Source organism: Cupressus sempervirens, chromosome 1 (genome assembly GCF_028749045.1).
Source record: "Cupressus sempervirens isolate cs-2001-9-10 chromosome 1, ASM2874904v1, whole genome shotgun sequence".
Lineage (NCBI taxonomy): Eukaryota > Viridiplantae > Streptophyta > Pinopsida > Cupressales > Cupressaceae > Cupressus > Cupressus sempervirens.
In genome coordinates, this window is record NC_143118.1 from 823200231 (window position 1) to 823224340 (window position 24110).

A 24110-nucleotide genomic window follows, 5' to 3' on the forward strand; every position below is an offset into this window, starting at 1 on the left:
AAACATAAGTAATCATGTAAAGTTGAAATACAAAATAAAAAAACAAATAATAATAAATATTAAACTATTATTCTAATATAAAATTTAAAACGAATAACGAATAGCCCCGCAAAACCCATTAACATTTCAGACAGACAAGTCGTGAAACTCCCGAACAGATCGGAGTTAATCAATCTACTCATTTAATTAATAATGAATTAAAACATTAAAAGTTGCATGTTGAATCTGTTTCTCCGAAGAATTACAAAAGCAACCTCCGCAGATCTTACAGTCGGTCGACAGCAACCTGTTGTCGTCTTGTTGTACAGGGACATGATAGCCTATTCTTTATAAAAAATACGGCTTTGTTCAATAAAAACGAACTGCGCAGGAGATTCGAAGTAGGAGTTGAATGACCACCAAAATTCAGACTTAAAATTTCGAATGGCCGGCAAGAAAAACCGCACCGCGGGGAGCTTAACGGGATTGTCCGACGCGACTCACTACTACACGATAATACGTTTTACTACAATTGTTAAAGACGAAATTCATGTTTTGTCTTTACTTGCCTTTTGCCTTTTTAAACTTTTTTATTTTTAAAATAATATATTCACTTTGCCGATATACGACAAAATTTAAAAGTCAATAAAATAATTAAGCGGGAAAGAAAATTTGTTCAGTTAAAAATAAATTAATGAACGGAAGATATTTTGAACACGGCCGGTAGGGTTTTAACCGAGGGAAGAGCATGGAATTGGCAGAGTGCGATGAAGAGAACCAGGGAGGGAGAATATAGTAAATATAGTCTCTCTTATGTTCTACGAATTCAACCAGCGTGGGCATGGCAGGGGAAATGATGCCAATAAGAAGCAACATCACCTGATAGAGGATGTGTTAATCGCCACTATGTATATAAGCCAAATTCTCTACGATTTCCTCTACATGCTTCCACTTGACAGGACGGAAAAGCAAAATTTGCACGGAGGATGGAAATAGGAAGAAATATGGAAGAAGCTCCGTGGAGAGGCCGCGGAAGAGGTAGCAGCGAAGCCCATCCTCGTAAGGTAACTCATCTCCACCATTCTCACCCACAACACGTTTGGGAGCGTGCTAGCGTTTCATTTGGTGAACGAGCTTTCAATCATCTCTTTGCTACCTAGCATAGAGCTCTACAACCTATTAATCGATGTATTTAAACAAAACGCTCAAATACGCGGCACGCCATGCTCAGCTTCAAGGTTTTCCTCGCCTGTCAAGCACACCATGTGGCACATTCCTTCTAGTCTCAGGGTCAATTCTCAGTAGTTCTGGTTATCCAGAGTAGGGTTTCTGGAATGTTCGCTATGGACATCTACCCTATCACTCGGATTAGGGAGGGTGTGCTTTTTGACCATGGAAGGGAATTATCATCAGAGAGACTGACGTTATTGGTGACAACGTCGCTATCCTGCTCAATGTTGCACTCCCTTTCGGCTGCAACACTTAATGGAGCCGCTGCCACATTCAGCAGCAGGATAATGCTAATCTTTTCTTTTCTAACATTCAAATTCAACAGGAGTGTTTTTTAACCCTTTTTTCGTTATTCTTCCTTTATTCCCATTTGTATAGTTGAGTTTAAATTATATAACAAATATTTGGGATTTTTCCCTGTTTGTGCCTTTTATCGAAAAAATAAGCATGAGATCTTCTATTTAAACAATTGTAGGAAGCAGAACAAACCCCTACCACATCAGACTGTGACTAAAAAGCAATGACAAAAATGCAAAAAGAAAACCATGATTAGGCTACACTCTCTAAATGACCTAGATTCACCGAGCACAAACCTTGCTACTACAATAGCATCCACTTGATGCTTATTTTGTGATATTTTAGCAAACAATTCGAGTGCATTGTCCCCAGCTTCAGCTCTTTTGGTATTATACCAAACAACTCATGTCTGTCATAAATGGCATTTGGGATAATGTCAATTTCTATAGACAGTAATATACTTATAGAACTATAAGAAGATAAATGCCCTTTTTTGAAGTTAAAGAGTATATGGTGCTGATCTCTTAGCTCTCTTCTATGCTGCTATGTTTGCCTTCAAAATGCTCCTTTAATTTTCTGGTTTTTTTTCTGATAATGAACAGCCAATTATCCAGATTCGTGATCTCTGTGTTTAAGTAGATAATTATAACTTGCTGAGGAACTGCACAACTATACTAGAGAGATCCTTCACTTGAGTTGTTATGATTATGAGGATTCATTCTCTCAGTCACTTGAAAATGAACCTGGCCCTCACTTTTCCTCAATGAAATTGTACCTTGAGAGATGAAACACCATCTCCACTGAATGGGTTATAACCTCTGGGATGAAACTTTCTTCCCTATCTCTTAATTTATCTCATGTTCTGATTACACCCTCAATTCTCACAGTGGTATCTTCTGCTCTTTTAATGTTCAAACATATTTAAATTCCAATTGGATAGGAGTCAATACTTAACATTGTGAACCAATGTGTAGTTTGAGTGGGGTAAATCTTTTCTTGGTTTTGTAATGGATGGATACTATTGGCAACACTGGTTACTTTCTCCGAGATTAGGTATAATCTCGAACTTGCTAGGACTGCCTAGTTTTACTGCTATGTGTATATGGAGATTTTAAACTACCGTGCCCATACTTGGCATCCTAATAAGTCATAGTCGTCTGGTGAAAGTGTATGTATTTTTACCCCTTGAATTATAGGTTGATTCAAAGAAATATGATAGAATAACCAAAACCTCTCTACTTAGAAGTGATATCAAGTTATGCTCTTCACAGGTGAAAAAACTAACCCCCTAATGTCATTTGGTGATTAGGACGTCATGGGTAGAACATACAAATCCTAACATTGATACTGAAGATGATCAGGTAATGGTAAATCATGAGGATGAAAGTGATATTCTAGAAAGCTTTCTTATTTTATCATTTAACCAAAGTTCATGATTCACATTTTATTTGTTTCACATGCAAAGCTTGGGGTCTAAAGTCTGTAGGTTATACTCAAGCGCTTGACATGCAAGAGAACATTGAACTCCTGATATTGATACTGAAGATAATAAGATCTTATGATTAATCATATTTTGTCATTTCAACAAAATTTCACAATTCATGTTTTATGCCTTTTGCTAGGATCTTAAGTCTACTTACCATTCTCTACTCAAGGACTTGGTGTATGGTGCATAGGTTCTAGCTACTGCAATTCATTATGAACTCAATTCTAATTCTAGACTGAACTGCAATAGTGTATTTGAAGTTCCATTGATTGATATTTTTTGTGCACTAGTAGTTGTTGCATGTCCTTTCATTTATTTATAGAAAGGTTGGTCAATTACATTAACGCTCACCAAATATACTAGTAGATATTCACAATTGTATAGGTTATGTAAGTTCTTTGAAAAGTGAAATCTTTCTTTGTATTAGATTATTAATTCATGGAATTTTAGTTCGAGATAATCTCAAACTCTTTAATAGTTTATTTACATCTGAAAAGTCGTAAATTATAAATTTGCTTGCTTTTATACATGCATTATATACATGAAAGCATTTTTATGAATCCATTTTTGACTATATGTCCAAGTTTCTAGCATGAGGCTTGGACTCATTCTTGCAAACTGCACAACAAAGTGTCTTTTAACCATAACAAAATCAACTAACTGGTTTTCTTTCTCATATGGTTTCCTCAAAATGAAAATTGTAATAAAATTGAGCTTATATGCAAAAATGAGAACACAAGTGACACATGTAGATCCAGTCTTCTTTATTTGCTTCTTTCTTTCTTCATTTTCGCTTTTGATGTTTATATGACTATGAGCTGAGAAACTTTGTTGCTGTTTATGATTGGTCCAAAGTGTGTTTACTGGAATTGTGCTATATTAGGAGGGCCCAACCACAACCAGGCGTTAAAAAAAAGTTTTGATAGAAGCCTGTGTGAAGAAACCTAAGTTATTGATTGTGGTATTGGTTTAGTCTCGGGTTGAGGAGTTTGGTAAAATAAATTCGAGTTGGGTTCATGCATACAAAGTCATGTATGTACATATAGTAGAATTTTTTAGTATATAATAAATTGATATAGAAAAATAAAGATATATTTGACATCCATCTATATAAATATAAATAAGAAATACAAAAATATAGCTAATATCCATATAAATTGATATAGAAAAATAAAGATATATCTAACATCCATCTATATAAATATAAATAAGAAATACAAAAATATATTATTCCTAATTTTCTCTATCAATAAATGGATTGATGAAATAACCATTCATATTTTACTACGTAGAAGTGGGAAATATGTGGTTTATACACATGGGTGAGCAAACCAAGAAAGTATGCATTATGTAGCCAGGCCCTCTATATTTGTGTACAACAAAAATGAATTAATGCATCACTGTGGAATCTATTAGTAGGGGGGGATAAGGGGTAGTGAGTCTTAAATCTGTTTGCTCACTCCTAGTCAATCTCTGGATCTCATATAGGTCAATCTCAAGGCTTGAGTGCCAACAAATAAGAATATACAATATTAAATTTGAAGTCAAATGCAGGGAAAATTTGAAAATACAATAGAAATTTGTCCGATTTGCTACATAATTTGAAAAATGTGTGGAGATTCATCACAGGTTTGTATATGTTCATACAGGTTCAACACACAGAAATATGTTGATACGTGTTCATATATAAATGGAAGAAATTTTTTTATAACAATCAGTCTTTGCATGTGGGATAACATCTGGTCAAAAATGAACATTTTGAAAAAAAGAAGCAAAATTTCTCATTTGTTTGTCTGATTGAAAAGAACCCCCATCTTCTTTTAACTTAAGGTTATATTTAATCTACTGAATTGTATCTTACCATGTATTTTAATAGAAAATAAATTTCTCTAATCTTGATTTTTTCAAATGACAAATAGCTTCATTTTGACATTTATTTTGCCTCTAGTTTCACTGCTCTAATTTTAATTTTGTTTATTTCCATAATAGGATTATAGAAATATTCTAAAGGAAGTTGAAGTGAATATCTCAAAAAATACACTTGTAGCCAATTTTAGAATGAGTGCTTTACCTACCAGTTATGGAAAATTTGTGGAGCTTATGGAAGTTTTGGTAAGTGTTGTCCAGAAATACATCAACTTTGTCTTTTTATAATTATAATGATATATCTTGTATTGTTCTCAGTATAAGCATTATAATAACAAATTTTAACTACAGAAAAAGGATAAACTTAAAGTGTCAATTCTTGATAATGTAGCAATATTATTTCAAACTATGCTGGAAGTTGTTAGTTGTGATATGATGCTTAATGAAATCAAGTAAATGTTCTTCCTTGAATTGTTTCATTATAAAGTCTTCTTCCTTTCATTTATGGGTATTTAGTCACATCTTTATTGCTCCTTCTTTGTTTTATATTATTTAACTCCAACTTTGCAAATAGAGGACAATAGTAGGGAGATGCATTTCCATAGTGTTTTGCACTCCATTGTTCTTTGATTCCTGGTATCTCTGTTCTCCTTTGAATAATTATTATCATCTCTTTTGTATGATTTAATTTTTGATTGATGAAGAGACCATTGGAAATAAATATTTATCTATTTTGTGTTGACTCCTTTTCTTTTTCACTATGCCAAAGCAGGAGAGATCCAAAAGGGACAAAAGGCAAGAGAAGTGATGATGTAGGTGGCGATTCGCCGATTGGTTTTAATAGAAGGGAAAAGACTTACATCCCAAAATGGTAAAATGCATATTTTTTCAAATGTCTTTTAGTAGGAGTCACAAAAACTAGATGACTAGAGGTTTTGCACCACTGCCAAACTGTGGGTTTGTTAAAAAGGGCATTTTTTAATGTCTTAGTTGCAGGAAAGGTTGTAGTTGCCTCGGACATTTTCACCACTGGGGCTCTTTCTCATCATGAAATCCAATGACGTACTTGTCATGAGGTAGTTTATGAATGGGAAACACATTTTGGTACTATATGCTTGGGGAATAGTTTTTATTTTATTTTATTGCATAGAGATATGATTTGAATTTTGTTGGATATCATATCATAGAAGTAATTTGTGGTTGAATTCATAATGTAGTTCATTGATGATCTTCATTATATTAGTTGTGTTTTACACAACATATTCATTATCTATGTTTTCTTACAGTATCATTATCCTTGGTCATGATCCAATAATTCTCGATTCATTGGCACCGTGAAAATCATTGCTACTATAAATCCCCCTTTGACTATCTTTTACATCTTCATCACTTATTTTGACGTATATGTCATTGTGTTTTCATTCATTTAATCCCTCCTTGCAACATGTAATAGTACCTTTGATTTAATATATTACTGTCTCTTCATGATAGTTTTTAACTGCTAGTTTTTTTAATAGAAAATCTTTTAAAATAAATTTCACCCCTTCTTGAATACCCTATGGATACATTTGTTTAATTACATTGGTATCAATTATTGATGACATTGGTCTCATTCATTTTTTAACATTGCTTTCTATTTTTGACATATTCTAGATCAATGCTCTTTGCACATGCATTTGATATCACTTCTATTACTATATCCATGAATCAATATTCTTATACACTTGTCTTTTACAAGAGCGGTAGTGATACTTGGGTAAGAATCATAGACGTCACCTTTTTTTATAGCATAGGCCAGTCATCATCACTATGCTTTGCACTTCCACATGGCAGTAACATTTCTCAAATTTGAGAGAATGTTGCTCACTACAAAGAAATCGCAGAGACTGAGTGGCTCTCACTAGTCTTTGGTACTTCATTTTCTTCTTGAAAATTGGTGCCAATTTTAAGTCCTCTTGTGGAATTGAACGTTTCTTTTGAAATACGGTTCCAAGTGAATTAATTTGTTCACAGTGGGGCAAGCCTTAACAATGAATTCTTCTATTTGTCACACCCTGAATGAATACCTTATGCCTATATGAACATGGATTTTGTGAAAATTGGTAGTTTGAGAAACACATGCTATGATCCCGTGAAGCTAACTAAGGAGTATAATTTTTTTATTTTTTTTACAAAATTCAGAAGGCATACTGGTTTATTTGAGGCTTCTCTTGACAATGGCTTTATGTATGTTTACCGAGTACAAGTAACACCCTCAAAAGTCTACTTTTTTGGACCAAAAATCAATGTGTCCAACCGTGTGACACAGGAGCATGCTAAATACATTAATAACTTTCTTCGCGCATCCTTTATTAATGAGAATGGGAATTGATTGTACTCAACTAATTTATCTCAGAAATTACAGAATGATGTAGGAAAATCTACAAAATTGTACAAATGTGTACTCTTAGTTTTGAAGGAAGGTATTGTGATAGGGAGTAAGAAGTTTGACTTTCTTACTTTTTCAACTAGTCAACTAGGAGAAATTTTTGTGTGGTTCTTTGCTTCAATTAGAGAGGTTAATGCTGACAGTATCTGATAAGCAGGACAATCTAATTTCTCACTCAAGATGTATTTGAGCGTTGTTGTTTTGGATCTTTTTAATATGCCATTATCAAAGATGATTTTGGTTTCTATTCTATGATTAATATGCTTTTGCATCCAAACATGACCACAGAATTCAAAAAATAATTACGAAGTGTAAATTATAAAATGAGCACAGAAATGGAACAAATGTAAATAAAGAAGATAAAACATGAGAACACAAGATTTATAGTGGTTCGGAAAAACTTGTCTATGTGAACACTCTAGCAAGTAATTACTAGTATTAACAAATCAATATATTACATGGGCTACACGTAGCCATTATATAGAAAGTTCTTCAAACACAAAGAGTTGAGGGAGAATGAATAGTTATATGACTGTTGGGCTTCATATCCCAACAATCTCCCCCATGAAGTCCAACCAGTACAGCCATGTTTCATGACATTCCCTGCTTCCCATTTTGAATCTTAGAGAGCGACAAGACCTTGAGAAGACTTAAAGATTGCCAGACTTTGTTCTAGCACAACTTTCTCCAAGTCAAACTAGAGTAAAAACATCTTCTCAAAGTTTCGCAGGTGCAAACTTCCCCAAGAATTTAAGGTCAGAATTTACACTCTCGAAGATTCAAAATTATTTCTTCTATCTGCAAAAAAGCTCTTAAAATTCTTCACTTCCAATTCACTCTCCCAAAAAACCTTCCCTGCACCCATTTCCTTGAATACACTGTTAATGTCATCCAACTCCATGACAAATTGCTGCTCATACATGCTCTCATGTATGTTCTTAAGTGTGTAGTCCATCACCTTGTTATTATTTCCAATGCTCAAAATTTCTACTACTTCAATAGGTTCCTTATATAGACAGTGATAAAAACTAAAGAATTTACTCTCACCATTGTGGCTGTTAGCGTTATTAGGACAACTGGAGCTACTACAAGAAGTCTCCATGTATCCTGTTTTCTTGTGGGAAATGAGATGTTGCAAGGAGTTACCAAATCTTTTATTCTAAAAATTTTGTTGAGAGGCCTGAATTTGTGTGCAGTGAAGCCCACACTGGGCATCATAATGTGAGCAGTGAGCAATAACAATGGCCATTGAATTGTCAAAGGTTTCCCCTTCACCATTTTTAAAGGGTTGTAACAGAGCTTTACCATGGCTTCTGTCAAAGAGGTATGTAGGCTATTTGGAAATAACACTAGGCCAAGGATTCTTACGTGGACAGTGACCACCCAAAGTGTCCCCTTGAACCGTTTTGTCCATAATACACATATTTTTTAAGCTGTCTGATCGTCTGCCAGCAAGAATCTTAATCTTCTTGCATTGTTGATGATGGATAAGTACGAAGTGAAACTGTGGATTACATATTGGGAAGAATTGTGGATTGATACCAGAAATAGTGGTATTAAAATTGCTACCTGAGTATTGGCACTCGTTCAACAACCTCATAAATATATGATCCACTAAATTCCACTTTATGGAAACGTCAATGGCCTCCTCTAGATTGTCATCAAATAAATTCTTGTCGTCCTTCATTTGGTTGACTATCTGCCCATGCACTAAAGCGATTACCTGGTCATGCCTATTCTCCAAACCCCTGGGCACATTAAATCCCCCGCTAATAGGAAACACTGGGAAACTGTATGTTATCTTAGACTGACTTAGATTGTGGTCAATGTGTTGTTCCATGTCTCTATCGTTAGATGACTCTCCATCGTCCCTTGTTTCACCTTTAAAACCAATAACATTATTCTGCAAATAACAAAGTGCAAAGAATGGTTTTGTTGTGCATTGAGAGGACAATCTTTGTTACCCACCAATATGGGAGTGTTGGGCTGACCATCCACAATCCTGGGTACCAAGTCGTGGCAAGGTTGAATGACTTTGTCTACCACAATTTGTAATTGTGTGGCATGGATTTTGTTGGGTAAACTGTTGTCATTAACCGTCTTTGGTGTGAACCATACTACATTGTGAGTGATTATATCTCTAACACATTGCATATCTCTAGTCTCCCCCTACAGTGAATTATCTCCTTCCTTTGCCCCTTCAACAATTCTCCCGTCATCTTCTTCTGCAACAAATTTCACATCTGCCCTTTCACCATTTTTCATGGTGGACTTCTTATTTGCTCCATACCATTTAAAAATAAACAAATCACCTTTTATTTTATTAATAAAATAAAATATATGAACTTATATTACAAAGTTATGTTTTTCTCCTAATTCCTCCTTACAAGTGAATGCATAAAATTCTACTTCTTGTGGATATGAATGTTCAAATATGTCCTATTACTTACAACTTTCAACTTGTATTTATATCTTTTTCTTCTAACAATGCGACCTTTCAAATAGAAAAGTTACTTTCTTTCAATACATAATGGAATCCTTGTATTTGATTTTAATTGCACCCTTTCAAAGATAATCACTACTAACTTCGTGTAGTTATCAGGCTTTTGTTCTTTGCTGGTAAATATTAATTTTATTAAAGTTTCATATTTATTGCCTGTAGAGAAAATTTTCATCACACAAAACTTTAATCAACTTTATATTACGCCTATACGTTGCGTAAATCAAATCTTTCTTTAGAATTATCCTTCAAAATCATCTCTACCTTGACTGCAAGCATATCAGGTAGGTGTACACAATCAAATCCACATATTACATTTGTGAAGATATATAGTTTTGTTCTGTTGTCTTTGGATTATTTTTGCTGGCACACAGATAGCAATTCGAACATATCCTCCTTTGTTCTCCATTCCGTTAAAGTCCGAGTTTCACTTTTAATGATATCAGGGTTTATGGTTCATTTGATATCATTATTTTTTCATTTTAAATGTTCAAAAATATTACTCCAGATGTCAACCTTATGTTGACGTGTCATGAGAGTTGATTTATTCTTGACAGAACATGTGAAATGCCTTCTTTCATATTACCTCTCTTTTCAAATGTCTTATCCTTTAGACTGCTAACCTGACCCTTTCTATGATTTTATTCATAGTTCCTTGCATTTGGTGGGCATCATACATTTATCTAACATTCAAATACTTCATCATCCAATTCCAAAAGCTATTCGCATATCTGTTCAATTGAATTTACATCTTCTACACATCTCTGCACATAGTTTGTCAACAACCTTCAAACCATGAATAGAAGTTTGGCAATCTTCGAGAAAAGTTTTCTAAGCGGAAGTCTCACATGATGATCAGTTGATCTATTGTGAACTTGGATACAATATAACTTTTTTGGTTCTCTTCTTACACGGGCTCCTGGAGATTATGTTTTCACTTGCTTATTATCGTTGAAGAAAACCACTTAGTGTGACTGTGAGACTAAACATGAAGATTGCATGTCACTATTATAGTCTTTGATTTCTATTTAGTATTCAATTGCACTTGTACAGGATATTTACAATTCAGCATATGTCACTTCTATTTGCAAGCTTGAATTTATTAAGTCACTCACAAGCTCTCAATCAGGGCCAACACCATAAACCAACATAAGAGGTGTGTGATCTTGAAATGTCGACCATGCAATACCTTGTCCTGTCTGATTGATAGCAGTCATTGGTGTTTTATACTTCATACCTTTGTCTTGATTAGTTGAGAATTTGACGGGCTTACTAGAAGTAGATATATTGTTCATTTGAGATGCACCCGGAGATGGTGTTGGTATGATTGCAGGTGCCTGTAAAGACATATTTAAAACTTGCTTTGAAAGTTTCAGTTTCTTTAAAGTTGTTTGACTACCCTCAGGAATTGTTTTGACAAATATAGTTTTACCACACCACCAAGCTGAGTGTGACTGTACCTTTTGTTCTCGCTGACTGTAATATTGCTGCCTTATTTTTGTGTTATCCCCTTTCTCTTTGATTTCCTGTATGGTTTCTGAATTACAATAAAACTGGTTTACACATGGATAATATTTATATACTTTTGATGTCAATCAGTCTCTTAGGCATCATTCATGATATTTACTTGAAAACATTTGGACTGTCTCAAACGTTTAATTCACTGCAATCTGTCAACTCCATAACAATGCTTTTGCTTCTTTACCTTATCCTTGACCTGCATGATTTGAATAATTTCTCATCTGTTACATATGTTATGATAATATTTTCAGTCTTCTATTTATAGTGAGCTATATGCTCTAAAGAAATCCTGATTCATGTAAACTTGTGAAATTTTGATATTGTTTTACAAGACCCTAGTATACCTCCATGAATGCACCAACTTTAAAATCAGACTCTTAAATGTTGCTTTAACTCATCTTTGGCTTTAGTTCTTTTGGATTTTCAGTCTCCTCTACTCTTAGCCCCTTTCTGATATTCTCTTGAGGCCAAGGGGGTTTGAGAACCTGATAGGATAACTGAAAAATATAAATTCTCATAAAGGGAGATCTGCAGGTGTGTTTTGTTCTGGAACAATTTCTGTTTGAAGGACTGATATAGATTCCATGTCATTAGAATGTGCCTGTTGGTATTGCGAATTAAGACTTTCCTCCTCAGACCTCTAATGTATTCCTTCCCATAAAGGAGAAGAAACATGCTGTGTATTATGTGAGGGCCACTTGCTGTTAAGATAATCAAGGGTTTTGGTAGTAATAATATAGCCATTTGTCTCTTCTTCTTCTCTTATACTCACAGTGGTAGGGTTTTGGTAGTAATAATATAGCCATTTGTCTCTGCTTCTTCTCTGATACTCACAGTAGTTGAATGAGAAATACATTAATAATCTATTGAAAGTTACATGTCAGAAGCCCCAAGAAAGGGTACTAAAAATCTTATAGGTTTTGATCTTTTATGAATCAAACATGGGTAGATAGTCTTTGCTTAATTTTTCCATCTATGTTTCTTGTCAGTTGTTTATTTCATCTTTTTTGTTATTCCTAATATTTACAAGATTTGAACCCTTGTGAACAAAGGAAAGAGCAATCTTATCAATTTTATTGGGTATTCCCTGCTGTAGGATGTCCTCAACATCTTTTGCTATAAGTGTTGGAAGATCCACAACAACTCTAGGCAAATAACCATTCTTACATTCATCAAAGACAACAGTATTCTCACAATGGCATTTCATAGTGCTAGATGCCTTATCAGTTCTTAACACAGTGAGTGTGATTGTTCCATCGGCACAAATAATTGTATTACTGGGCCTCAAATCTACAACAAGTTTTTGGTAACTCATGGAAATCATGCTAGTATCACTCTTAATGGTATAATCTGTTGTTTTTGTTATTTGCTAGCCCTCCTTCAGTTTGAATTTATTTTCTTTCCTTAAAGAAAGAACTTTCGTGTGTTGGAGTCATGAATGACAGATGTTAAACTAGCAGCTTATGATCCTTTTTCACAAGTGTAGACTGTTATTGGGGTTGTCTTCTCAACAAATTTAAGCAAATGTGACTTAGCAGTTGACGATCACCCAACAACAAAAAACAATGTCTCCCCTTAATCTTGCTTCATCAGGTAATCTCTTTTTTGATCCTCCAAAGAGAAGATAGGAAACAACTTTCTTAACATGAGGGTGGCCAAATATAGATGGTAAAATTATGGAACATACCTTTTTGTATGTATTAGGTCTCTAAGAAAACTCTATGAGCTCAATTTCTTCATTTGTATTAAAGGAAATGGGACATCCACTATCAGCCTCCTTAAATTCTGAAGAGGAACACGATGACTGCACTAGCATTCTATCAAATGGTTCGCCCACTTCCTCTACACAGGCTACTCATATGGAGAATATAATATCATGGGTTTATTTTGAAGATATCCACAAGCATGTGCCCTATTAGGCTAAACCATATATAGGAGGACTGTTAAATATTTATTCTGACCATATTTTCTTCCCCCATAACATGAGTGACACTCAACTAAAATTGGACCGTTTGAAACTCGGGTGTTTCCAATATCAACAAGGGTAAACATATTAGTATCCTTCTCTAGTGTCATTTTTATTAACTCATCATAGGCCTATGGGTAAGTAGCTAAAGCATGTCTTGAAAGAGGTAAAAGAGGGGAAAATTTGAGTCATGGACATGAGTGCTCTGTTTGTTGAAACCTTCGTAGCTGACCTTGTTCAGGTCTAGGGTTTGAAACCCTTTTTGCTATCCAAATTGATTTGGTATTGCTTCATGGCTGCTAAATCCATCTCCCCTAAATCATGGATATTGGCATCAATCTTAAATCTAAGAGCATGATCATTGTGTCTTTCTTATTTGATTACAAGATTTAACAATTGATAAGATTGCCAACCATATTACTTTCTATGCAGTTATCAATAGGCCACTGATATACCCACATTGGAATCATCTAAAGAGCATCCCTTGGAAAATTCACTAATAGAAGCCAATTATTCAATGATGTGAGTCAGCATGACCCTTGACATAGCGACATGATGAAACATTGAAATTATGACATATGATGACACTTTCTAGAATTGAGCAATGCTCCTTTGCCACCCCATTTGTTGGGCCCATTTGCCATTGCACCAAAAGCCATGACTATTAGTGAACATGGAACACCACATAATTAACCACCTGTGGGCAGGGGAGCGCATCGCATCACCCAACAATCTCCCCCTCGACGCGCATACCAGGTGCTTACGCAGGTTGGGAAGGCACCGGGGAGATTTGAACCCATGACCAAGCCAAAACTAGGCTCTGATACCAATTGTGGGCCCATTTGCCATTGCACCAAAAGCCATGACTATTAGTGAACATGGAACACCACATAATTAACCACCTGTGGGCAGGGGAGCGCGTCGCATCACCCAACACCATTCCCCCCCACCAATTTCAATGATAGGTTGAAATTGAAGCGTATTAGACCCATGAAAATACTGGCAATAGTTTAATGCTAAAAGGAGAAATAATAGTGAGAGTCCTCTTCCCAAGTTGAATCCCCCGTACTAGCATAATTTTTGTTCTCTTCCTGACTGCACAATGGTGTGGAATGGGCTAAGATGGGTTTCCTTAGAGTATAAAATAACCTATATTTTCCATTATGAATTTTATGTAAAGGATTACCAATTCATTGAGCTGAACATATTTGCAGTTATTCATCTTTCTATAATTTACATTTTTTATTATGTTTTTACATTGTAATATATCCTTATGTGATCTGTATTATGGTTACTGCTGTTATTTTACAACATACAAATAGAAATTTGCTTTCATAGATTGGGCCTATTTTGAAAACACACTTTGCTCTAAATTTTTGAAAACACTATTTCATAGATAAGAGGATTTTAGAGACCTAGTGGAAGGAAGTTTCTTGTGTTCATTATGTGGAAGGCACACTTTTACAACTAGATAAACAAGACGATGTTTTGTGAAAGGATAAAATTACTACTTGATGTTCTAAGATACAAGATTGTTATGTGAATTCAGATATGGTTCTACCTTCCTCAAAAATTGTCTTACTAAATTGTATAAATTTCCATTTCTAAGGAATTGTTACAGTCTCCCACTGCCTTAGGGATCACATGATTCCAAGGAGAACGTAGAGAAAAAGATTTCATAGAGGAAACCAAGATCCCATTATAATAGAGAAAGGATTTAGAAATTCTTAAATAGTATTGATTTCTTGGACGATGTTGGGATCTTATTTATATAGGTGGTTTACTTCCAATTGATGACCAATGGCTTGTTAATGTTGATTTAGCTCATATTGGAGCTTCGTATGGGTTATCATCAAAAGATAATTGATTTGAAATAATGGCAGATACTTGAATGCATAGTGATTCTTAGCTCCAAGCTTAAATAAAACTTTATCTCATACTCTATGATTTTTAGATGTATTTTTTATCCCCTCTTTTGGGCATGGTCATGTGTACATAGAGGCTTTACACCTTAGCACTTCTCGGCAACTTGGTCCCCAATTTGAGATCCCCCAAATTTACAACTGAGGCAAGTCCTACATTTCTTAATTCATTCGCATTAAATTCTCATGGAATATTTTGATTAATAGGGATGCAATAGAATTAGTTGTAGATCCAACCCTATATTTATATGGAGATGGAGCATATCCAAAAGATCCATTGTGTACAACACCAAGAGCAGATGCAATAATAGTAGACCTAACAACAGCAAGAGAAAAGCTAGCAGATCATCCAGTTGCGTAGTTCCATTTCCAGATCTAGATCCAGAAGCAGGAGAACCATATCTAGTAGTAGTTGATCCAGCAGAAGCAAGGTACAGGAAAAGGCCAAGGAGGGTCCTAGCTATCATATATTAGTGTAGGCAGGTGCAGTTGAAGCATCTAGATCCGTTCATCAGAAATCCCACTCTATAGATATATATATATGCCCTTTTGAGTAGGGGCAGTGCCAACAGATCCAGGAGAGAACCCGTCAAGATCCCTTTCATACTGAGAGCTTGTTAGCCCCCTACCCTAAAGATGACCCCCAACTTGTCAATCCCCTTCTCTTCTACTGAATTCCTATCTTTCAAAAGGTATTGAATGCTCAGTTGGATGAATAAATCCCCAATTCATATGAAGGGTTTGAGGTTTTATTTACACTTTCTATAAGCCCAATTCAAGCTACTTCTGCGATATTACTTCATTCAACCCAGATGTAGATGTAGATTCGGTTTTGCCTTAACGAATTCCCCCAAGAAATAGTATTTAACAACTCTAATATCTAATATTAGACATGCTCCCATTGTGAGTAACAATTGTTAAAGAAAGTCTTGAATGATTCAAAAAAAATAATGAATGAAATTAATTGAAAATTTTGCAGGGTTGGATAACTAAAATTTTCAGAAGGTGTACCCAACTTATTTTTTTAATGGGTGAAAGAATGATCAACTTCCCTAGATAGAGTATCAAAATATGATCTCTATCTTGCAGGAACACATTATGTTATGTTTTATTTTATACTTTGCTTCTTTGTTAAGATGACAATTTTTTTGTAGATCTCGTAGTATCTTCATTATTTGCTAGATTTCTAGAACAATAGATTCTTCCACTTAGCCTAATAAATAGGACCTATTTTCTACAACATCCAACAAAATTTTGGCAATGCCAAGATTGAAACAAGCATCATAGACGCTCGTGTTATTAGCTATCCCAGTATCTGTATGCCTCATATGAGAATGAACACTATAATCATGTGGACTGACATAGTTGAGCATTACTATAGATACTTTCCTTTAGTGCTTCATTGGCACCAAGTATACTACTACTCACCTAGGCACCATATTTGTTCAAGCATCAACTGTTTGAATGCTCTCAGTCATGAATTACTTTCATTGTCTCAAGTGGGTTTATACATTAATTGAGGCTTGTCTAAAATTATGCAGGTCAGTGACTCGTACAATGACCACAAATGCTGCTAGAGGCCAGAGGATATAGACACTGTCAGATTTGCTTATAAAATTGATGACCAAAATGCTAGCTCAGCTGTTGCTGCTGAAACTATTGCAGCTACATCCCTAGTGTTCTATAGAACAAACCCTTCCTATTCTAGGAGGCTCATTCACACTTCCATCATGGTAAGTTTTTAGTAGCTTCATGAATTCAATCTTACTAAATTGTATTTTATGTTGAGTAGCTCATCAACCTCCCTATTCTGAATTTTTGATTTCGCTAATAAGCACAGAGGATCTTATAGTAAGTTGCTTGAGTCTGCATTCTGTCCATTGTATTGCTCTTCTTTGGAGTTAGAGGTAAAAGTAAATAAATGTGGTATGCTTTTAGATTATACTACAAGAAAATATTAGTTGAATTGATTTTCTTAGGTAGTCTCTTAGTATGAACTGTTGTAGGGAGCTAGGTGGATATATAAAGCAACAAAAAGTGACAAACATTTGATCTACATTCAAGAAAACGGTTAGAGTTTCAGAGCTCATGGAATAGACAATATATTTGGGTAGTTCAATAAACATTTTGGAGCTAGAGTGATTTTATCAAAAGTACAAAACTTGAAGTTATGGGTAGTAATATATTTCAAGTTTGCATTGTTGGTATTATTCTAGCTTATATTCATTAAAATAAAGCTAAGTGGATGCTTTGCTACAAATTATTTTCATGGATCGACTACAATTGGGTATGCATTGTTTTGTGTAGGAATTCTTGATTGGGAAAGTCCTCTTCAAGACTACAAATATCACATTGATAACTTTATCTTCTCTACCATGCTTGGAACATATGCTTTTGGAACTAAATCACACTAGGTTGGTTAAAAATTACTTTATCTGACTGAATTGATTCTATTGTTGTGATAGACACAAAAACCAAAAATTAGTGTTTATAGCCTATCAAAACCATTCACATACATCGGCCTCCAAATAGGAATGGCAATGCTTGACTTAAACCAACAAGTTTTTGGTATAAACTGCTCATAGGTTTAAGTCCTTGTGCCTCCAGACAGATTTGATCAAGCTCGCAAAAAATTATCTTATATTATAACGGCATCACTTTGCAAAATATTGAACTCTAAAATTTTTCTATGACAAAGATTCACTTTTTTGTAATCAATGATGAATCCAAACACAACACCATCCCTGTCTTTCTTCAGCCTTACATTATTCTTCTTTTAGTCTTGCATTTTTTTCTGGTATGCATTCTTTTGTCTCTTTTTTCCTATGTTCATCTTCCCAGACACTTAGTAGTATGTAGGCATTGGGTTATTTTCCCTCTTACTGCATCCTCTTTAGCTATTTTCTTCCTCACATCTCTGTCTTTACCCACAACCCCACTTCTCTTTCTTGTTCGCAACAACCTCCCTAATTTCTAATGCACTTCCCTCTTTTATTAAAATTGAATGCAGCTCCCTCTTTTTAAAAAAAAATTCTTCCATTCAACTTCCCTAAGGAGATTCAATTTCTACTTGATGTGTATTGTCATGTTTAGAATTGGAGTTGAATGGTCTTCTTGGAATGCAACGATTACAATTGATTTAATAAAGTAGTTACTTTTAACAGTTTTCATTCTTGGCATAAGTGGTGATGGCAAATGGTTGACATGCCTGTCTCTGCTTCCACATTAGGTGTACATGTGTACCAGATCAGCTATAGTTAAAATCTCTCTGTTGTATGTGCATACCCATTTTCAAAGCCTCAGGTCAACACACATAGAGCACATACCTGTAAAGGTTTTTAAATTGGAGTTCAATATTTTTTTTTAACTATCAAAAGCTTGTAATCAACATTTGAAATCATGCTTTATAGTCTACAATTAAAAAAGTTAAGTCTCATCCAATTTGTTCAAACATTTGTGTGATGAGCAAGCAACCTTGAGTGCAAGATTTGAATGTGCCAAACCTAGCACTATCTATCCACATGCAAGTCCAACTCCCCACCAATGTTCCACTTAGTGAATTAATTTGTTTTGCTCCCTTCTTGTAGGTCATATTTGCAAAACCTTAGACTTCTGATTTTCCTTATTTTAAAAGGTGCTAGCTCAATGGATGATCCCCTGCATTAAAAGCAGGGGATGGTGGTTCCCTTCTTATATGTGATATTTGCAATACTTTAGACTTTTAATTTTCCTTATTTTAAAAGGTGCTAGCTCAATGGATGAGCACTTGCATTAAAAGTAGGGGATGATGGTTCGTATCCATCGTGCCTTAACATGAAGTAATAATATTTTTTAGTTTATATTAAATAATATGATTTTTTAAATTTATTAGTTTATACCATATTCTATCTAATCATCTCTTAAGAAAGACAATAGTTTCTATAAAGACAAAAATAAAATTGTCTCTAAAAGACAATAATAGTGTTGTTCTTTATTGTCTTTATAAGATAATAATTTATGACAATAGTTTAAGACACTCACTTAAAGACATTACGTAAGACAATACACAACTTTTTATTTGTCTCAAATTACGACACTTCACTTAAATTGTCTCCAATATTGTCTTAAAACACCCCTTCATGTTGTAGTGACTCCCGCACGTGGTCCAAGATCTGTGGAATGGATCTGTACCCGAAAAAGCTGCGGCGACATATCAGATGCACTACGGACTTAGGGTTAGGCTTCCATGGCCATAGAGTGCTAGAGTTTATCTCTATACAGCAGAGGATGATTTGCACCGAACGTGACAGTTTTTCAAATTAATTAATTAATTCGAAAAACTGTCACGTCTGGTGCAAATCATCTGCTGTTTAGCCACGGGCAGAGTCTATTACTCCGCCGAAAGAAACTACGAATACTATGACAGCAGACGATTGACACGAAATATTTTCTTAAGTCTCTTAAATTAATATTTTCTTGACCTCTCATTCTATAAGAATCTCAGATCCAGAAAACCCCCCTTCAGCTCTCACCTTAAAATGCAAGCATCTCTAACGCTAGAACTAGAATAAGAAATTGGAAAAAGATTGAAGAGAGAACCTGCTGATGTGGTTCGGAATGGGAGCCGGGAAAACAGCGGCTCGTCGCGACACAAAATTGCTCCGCAGTCAGACTCCCGTTCCTGTCGCACAAATTCTCTATCTCAGCTTGAGCACGCACGAACAAAAATAGAAAACGAAGAGAAATAATACAGCAGATCAACGGCACTGGAGTGGATTCGAATCCTGATCTCATGATAAGAGGACAGATGGTTATGGTAAAACTAGGGCTTTCCTTGCGCATATTTGTAGGCAGCGTCCCGATCCGTTCCTTGCGCATCTTTCTGTATTACCCTTTCTTTGCGCAGACCAGCGTCCCAACCCGTTCCTTGCGCATCTTTCTGTATTACCCTTTCTTTGCGCAGACATAATACAGCCGATCAACGCCATTTTCGCCTGAGTGGATTCGAATACTGATCTCATGATAAGAGGACAGATGGTTATGGTAAAACTAGGGCTTTCCTTGCGCATATTTGTAGGCAGCGTCCCGACCCGTTCCTTGCGCATCTTTCTGTATTACCCGACCCGTTCCTTGCGCATCTTTCTGTAAAGGGTAATACAGAAAGATGCGCAAGGAACGGGTCGGCATGCGCATCTTGCTGTATTTTTTCATACTAAAACGATTATATTTTGTTTAATCTTGTATATAAATCATAATAAATTGGTAATTTTGCTATTAAATCTATTATTTTTTAGTTAAGAGAAGGCCGTCTAAAATTTTTGTACCGTCATTGACTGTACCACGTACGGAAGGAGTTGGCCGAATCAAATCAGGAGCCTTCTCCCATTGAAGTCAACTAGCACAAAAGTGCAACGAACTATAAATGTCTACATTAAAAAAATTGCACTCTACTTTCTTGAAGAGGAAATAAATTTGTGTTTGGGATAAAGTTTAGATTAGATTCTATGATTGAAGTTATTGTACGACTTAATGAGAGATTAATTTATTTTTATTGAAAATATTAATTATTTATTTATTAACCATTTTAACTTGACAATACTTTTAATCATTTAAAAAAATATATTATTATTTCTTTATAATATATTGTTTTTTCAATATATAGAAAATTTTAATAATTTATATATTAAAATTAATAATCATTGTTGTTCTACTTCAATAGCTATTATAAATTAGGCATGCTTTCATATCTAATAAAGTGTTTTGGTATATATTGGATTTATAGTTAGTTCATATTATATTTTTTATTATTTTTGTGGGAATATTAGTGTATAAAAAGACTAGATTTTCAAAAAATTAAATAATCAAACTATAATGTTTTTGGTAAACAAATTTGTCACAGTGAAGTTCTTTTGAAATTAACCTTGCTCCTATGATGTATTTTTGATTTTTGTGTAGTACTTGTCATATCTGAAATACTAAAAGGAAGTATGAATATGAACTCCGATTATAGACATAAGACTACTCACTAAGATTCATAAAAAAAGACAATTCACTGGGGTTTTGAATGATGTTGTAAGATGTATGAAATTGAATTTTAACTCGACTCAAAAACTCAAAAACCATTGGAAAACTAAAACTTATTGAAAGCTCCTTTGAAAAATTCACCAGAGTCTCCCCTTATGCAAAAAGTCTCTCAATTTTTTACATTACAATTAGCCTCGTATTTATAGGTTTCATGAGATAACTACTCTATCTTTTGGTTAATAACTAACTTCCTTTTACTTGTTTTGGAAGAGGTTTATTAACCTCAAGATTTCATGCAAAAAAGTGTAGGTTAATTAACCTTGAAAAAATTAACCAAAAGATAAATTTAAGTACAAATATTTAGATAGAAGATGAAATAATCAATATAACAGCCACACAAAAATCATCTTGTAATTTTGATGGATACTTTAATCTAAATTTATTCCCCACGAATGCCTTAGACCAATCTAAAAACCCATCACGTGTAACCCTCTTCATATTTCAAATGTCTTTATCTTGGCACCGCCTATAGCCATACGACCATACTTCATTTTTTTAATCTGTATTAAAGTTACTAAAATAAATAAATGTTAAAAAGATTATAAATTTAAAAGTAATTGAAAAATATGGTATTATAAGAGATTTGAAATATTTTAAAAATAAATAAATGATTAAAAATATTATAAAGTTAAAAATGAATAATAGAATTATTTTAATATATTTTTTTAATGTAAATTGATAAGGTAAGAGCTTTTTTTAGCAAGAGTCCCTACTTGTTTTTATTGTGGTAAAGAGAAATAAATAAATTATTAAAGAGAAATAAATAAATCATTAGTTAATCGATGAATTCTATTTTTCAATTAATTCAACCAATCACAGTAGAGTATTAAAACTTTTAAAACTTTTTATTAAAGTTTTTGCATTTTTTTTATTTTAATAATTATCAAAATCGCTATTTATTCCTCTTTTAATTGGTTAATATTGAAAAAGACAATGAAAATAATAATTTTTTCCTTTAGAAAACATAAAATTCACTCTGTAGTGCAGAGAAATGATATTTATTAATAACAATAATGAATTTAGATGTCATTTTTACATTAATGATCATGTTCTGAGACTTATAAATGATTGTACCTAGAAATGCATATTTCAAAGATCATTTATTTATTTATTATATAATAAAATTCAATAGTTCATCAGTTTTGATAAATATTTTTATGTAGAATTCTAATTAATTTGAAAAATCTTATTGTGAAAATATGATATTATAGTTGATAAAATTAAATAATACAATTAATGTTCTATACGAAAAATAATAAGCTATTGTTTTCTAATAATATTATTAAAGATATTATTTCTTTCTTTGAAAAATATATAGCAAAAGGTAATAAAATTAAATTATAATCTCATATGTTAATTTATGATACTATTAAATTTATAATAATTACATTCACTACATAATTATATTATATGATCATAAATATTAATTTTCAAAAATATATGAACACTTTCTTAATTATGATATATATAAAATCTACTTACAATTTTATGGTAAAAATATTGAATGGAAAAAATAATATTCCAACGTTAATGAGATTTAAAAACAAATTACTTTAACCATTTTTCAGAGATGAACCTATTATAAGAAAATTGTATAATTAAAAAATATGATTTTCACATAAATCTATAATGTTCTTGAAATATATTATACTTTTACTATTTTCTAATCTAATAGTAAAAATCTAAGAGATCAAAAAGAGGAAAAGTAAAAATCAATTATTTTAAATATTAAAAATTAAAAAATTATTTGTAAAATTTAAAAATTATTCTAAACTAATCAATCAAACATTAATCAAAGAAATAATAATAAATACATATTTTTATAACATTATATATGGTTTTTCAAAATTTTAGGTCTCTCTTCAATTCTTTGAAGATACTTTTTTTAATTCCTTGAATAATTCTCACATTTAATTATTGAAGGGATTACCCGATTAGTCTTTTTTCTCGATAAATATGTGTGTTTTTCAAATTATGAAATGTGCACTATCTAGATGAAATGTGCACTAAGTAGACCATTCATTCACATGATAAATGGTTTCATGTGAACCATACTCATCACAAACCTTGGATCAATGAGTTTGACTTAATTTTTTGTATGAACAACCCCAATGCATATTGCCTACCTTATAATAAAGATCTCATTAAGTGGTTACAATATATCTTAATAATTATCAATGCACCTAAAGCTCTCCATGTTGCACTTCCTCCTCTAAACTTGCTAAATAACACAACAATAAAATTTATGACATATATTGCATTGAGCATTCAAACACTACAAATATTAAAATACAAAAATAAAATAAACAAATACATGTATACCAATTATAAAACTACTACAAATATACAACTACTACAAATAAACTAAATAACTATTCCTAATCTCAATCATAACTTATTGACCCAATGATGATTGATCTTTTGATGATGCAAGTCCTCGGCAGATGTGGACTAATTCCAAGTCCTGATCTGTAGTAACTCTTCTTAACCTGTGACTTCATCTTTGTTGGAAGGATGTAAAGCTAGCCAACTGGGGAAGCGCCCAACCTGGTAAAGCTCAGGAGTTTTCATTTTTGAGTTTGGATCTGCTGAAACTCCGTCATACAGAATTCACTCCACAAACTATCTTCAATTCCTTACTCTTCATATGAACAATATGTTGTCAAAGCTAGTATATCAATGAATTCCCAATCTGTAGACAAGTTGGAGAAATGTTCAACTTCTTTTCTTCAAAAGGTTTTGTTCTTGAAGAACAATATGGCTTCTATTCTGAAAATCAGAGGTCTAAATTTGTGATGAAATTAATGACTTGGATGCCTAGCCCAAAATTTTCTTTTATTCACTTTAATTTC

At 33.4% G+C, this 24110-nt stretch overlaps 1 long non-coding RNA gene across 6 annotated transcripts in view; it reads left to right on the forward strand.

Annotated features, from left to right (window-relative positions):
• Window positions 1-738: 738 nt before the first annotated feature.
• Window positions 739-24110, forward strand: part of LOC149580400 (uncharacterized) — a 49528-nt gene continuing 26156 nt past the window's right edge. Inside the window, exons 1-4 of one of the 6 annotated variants that reach the window (XR_016359934.1) lie at window positions 739-1043; window positions 5631-5729; window positions 5849-5934; window positions 16737-16928. This is a non-coding gene — a long non-coding RNA (uncharacterized LOC149580400). Of the gene's footprint in view, window positions 1044-5005; window positions 5105-5627; window positions 5730-5848; window positions 6038-16736; window positions 16929-24110 lie in introns of those variants that run through there. The other 5 variants (XR_016359930.1, XR_016359932.1, XR_016359935.1 and 2 more) reach the window with 5 other exon arrangements.